Raw genomic sequence first — 3,683 nt, forward strand, 5'->3', positions numbered from 1 at the left:
TTTTGTCTTCATATGCAAAACCAGGAAAATACAACTTTAAACAAAAGTTCGTTCATTCAAGAAAAATCTAGCTACTGTCAATATGTGTTAAGCAGTGTGCTAGGTACTAGGGGTCTTGTTTTAACAAACATTCAGATATACTGTCTTGAATTTATCAGTGAAACAACAATACTGTTTTTTTTCTCTCTCACTGAAAATATTATTGTAATAATATCAGACTGAAGAACAGTATTCTCAGCTAGGTTTAAATTCATGGGTACATATTTTCAATTCCACCCTCCAAACTTGCCTTTTTAAAAGAACAGCTCTATTCTTTTATCTTCTCTTTGTACACTCAGTAACTCTCACAAATAAATCAGAGAATGTTGCATTTTTATGTTCTAAAATATGGGTTTAAAACATACTGAACCTCACTTGGAAAATGGTTGAACAGATTAGAAATCTATGTTGCTTCTTTGTGCACACTGTCATTTGTTAATATCTGTAGGCATCACATATTTAGGGTAAACATGCAGGTTAATATATTTAAATTAATAAAAATTAAAAATGGCATTTAAAGTATTTTATTTGCCTAACTTTTCTTCTACCTGATTCAATTTCCATTGCATTTCATAATAAAACATATATTACATCAGAGCAGGGGAAATATGAATGCTACATATTTTTCAAGTATAATGACATTAATGGTAATTCCTTGAATGTGAGGGAGGGGGTTGACAGAAAACTTTTAAGTGAGTTTTGTACATTATAAAAGTAAGTTTAGTTAAATGGCATAATTTGTAAATCAGGCACAGATAAATTATAAAATACCAGAACACTCTAAAAGAAAAGAATAAATGTGGGAATAATTGTTAATTTCTGTGCATTTGAAACCCTTATTCTTTCTCCTGAGAACTTGTCTGACATATAGACCAAGTAAAGGAGACAACAGAACTTGTACATTAAATATGTGATACTAAGTTTAATATATTTCTCAATTCTAGAAAATATATAGAAGTTTGATCTTTTTCTTCCAGCTCTTGATGGATTATCTTTGTTCCCTTTTGATATTTATATCCCACTAGAGAGACCAGTGTTGCAGAGCAAGAAGGAGAGAGATCATGCAGACTTTTCTAATCCAAGTAACAACTGTGGTTTTATTCCATTTGCAATAGAACCCCCAGTGAAAGTTTTAAAACACTAGAATGAATAAGCTGATTTGCATTTTAAGAATAAGAATGCTGACTCCTTTGAATGATGAATCAAATGAGTTTAAGAATGGAGACAAGAAAATAAGTTTGGTAGCTATTACAGAAACCTACTTAAAACAAGGTGAAAACTTGAAGTAGGCTGTTGGCCACAGAGATGGAGAGAAGTAAGCAAAAAAAGTCATCAATATAGAAGATAAAAGAGTCAGGAATTGATGATTCATAAGTGGTCCATAATAAATACATAGGGACAAGTAAGATGGATTTGAGAATTTTTGAATATTTGTACTGTTGGTTAAATTAAAATAAAAATATGAAGCCAGAATCTGTTTCCTGGAATGAGCTGGAGTGAGGAGAAAAGAATATTAGTTCTGTTTTACACATGTTAATTTGGGGAAGCCAATTAAATATCCTCATGCAGTTCTCCATCATAGATGGATAAATGGATCTGGGGATACAAATATGAATCAACAGGGCTCCTGGATGAAGATGGAAATGCAAATCAAAACAACAATAAGATATCGCACATCTGTTAGGATGAATGTTATCAAAAAGACAAGACTTAACAAATGTTGACCAGAATGTGGAGAAAGGGGAATCCTTGTACGCTGCTGGTAGGAATGTAAACTGGTACACATATTTTTCATTTTTACCCATTTTCTAAAAAGTGATTGTTTTTGTTTTCTATCATGTATGTGACTGGATCTGAAAAGTGTAAGAGAATTTTATGTTTGCATGTCTAAGGTGAAAGCATAAATGTTAAGGCCTCAAGAGTTTAGAGGTGTGGTGCCTTAAATCTGAACCCTTAGAAATTGCAAGGAACATTATAATCTATGTCTGTAAACTGCCTGCCTCATTCTGACCCAGTATTTCCTCACGTATTCCCTGTGATAAAACATGTGCTTAAATTCCTCCTTTTTAGTTAGTATTTTATATTTACTATATGCCTTAAAGTATGAGCTATACAGGTTCATAGTAAAAATAGAAGAATTTGGAATGTAACACTAAATATTGAAAAAATAAATTCATGATTTTTCCCAGGACTCAATCCATTAGTTATTTGAATAACTGTAGAGAAGATGTTTTTCCTATCATTACATCTCAATAATTGATACATCAAAGTTTTCCTTCTCTGTCTCTGAGGAAGACCAATATTCACTTCTTACCAATATCCAGATCTCCTTTTTCTCCCGGTCCTATGCGAAAGTCTGTGTATGACTGGTCTGGCCAATATGCATGATGTGTGATGTTCTGGAGTTGAGGCATTGGGGACAGTTCCATGATACTCTGGTCTGTGTCCTCAAGGGGGAGGCACTGGGTTGAGAATACAAAGCCACAGTATTAAGGTCATCAGGTTCACCGAGTCACTGCATGCAGGATAGGTGTCCTGGAGAATTATGTGATCTTGCAGAGAGGGCTTTGCATGAGTCAAAAACTGACTGTATTGTTTTGATCCAAGTTGGTTAGCAGATTGATCCAATTCCTAGGGTTGATACCTTTTTGGAACCAATATACTTCCCATCTTAGTGATCTCTCTCTTCAGCTTTTAACACAATTGAATGCATTTTTATTTCTTTAAAAATTTTTTTCTTAGGTTTACTGATGTAAAATTGACAATAAGAGTGCGTATATTTACAGTGTACAATGTGACATTTTGGTATATGTATACCTTGTGAAATAATTACCACAATAAAGCTAATTAACATAATCATCTCATTACATAGTTATAATTTGTGTCACCTTTTACTTACTTATTGCCTGTCTGGTTATTTTTTTAAAGAACCATGGAGCCTTCAGCAGGTTTCTTTCTGCCAAAGAGCGTTTTCCTTTCTTCTCTAGGAAGACAGGGTAAAGAGCTGATCTCAAATTAGGGACTGAATTGGGTCATCTCTGGGCTCCAGTCTACATAAGATTCAATCTACCTCCGGTCTGTCTGTTCTTGGGGCATGTTATTGGGACATTTTAATCTTTGGACTGGGAGCCTGTCAGATCTCTTTTTCCTTAGCCCTGAAAACCTGGGAGATTCTGACCTGCAGAAATGTTAAGTTTAGCTCTCCAGATGTTTGCCTCCTCCTGTTTTTAAATCTTGCAGATATGTTGAGGAAAAAAATAACTGTGTTTTGAGACAGGCTCCATTTCTTTAGTAGATCTGTCCTAAGTATAACTCAATCACAGGAGATATTACTCAGTTTAGTAGTAAACAAGCCACCTGCCAGCAGATTGAGATTCAGAATTTGTCCATTGGAGAAAACTGGCTCTATTGGGGTATTCTCACATTGTCTGTTTCCTCTATCAACTCTGTAAAGTTCCAGAAGACTTACAGCTTTTCTTACTTCCAGTGGAGTTCCTCGGCATGGGCTAAGTCTGACCCAGAGCCAAGCCCCTCCTTGGTCCCAGCTTATAATCGGCAAATATCATTAAAAGAATATAGCCAATGATGGGATACTCAGCTAACACATAAGGAGAGTCCCCCATCTCTGGAATTCCGATTTGATT

Source organism: Stenella coeruleoalba, assembly GCF_951394435.1.
Source record: "Stenella coeruleoalba genome assembly, chromosome: 5".
NCBI lineage: Eukaryota > Metazoa > Chordata > Mammalia > Artiodactyla > Delphinidae > Stenella > Stenella coeruleoalba.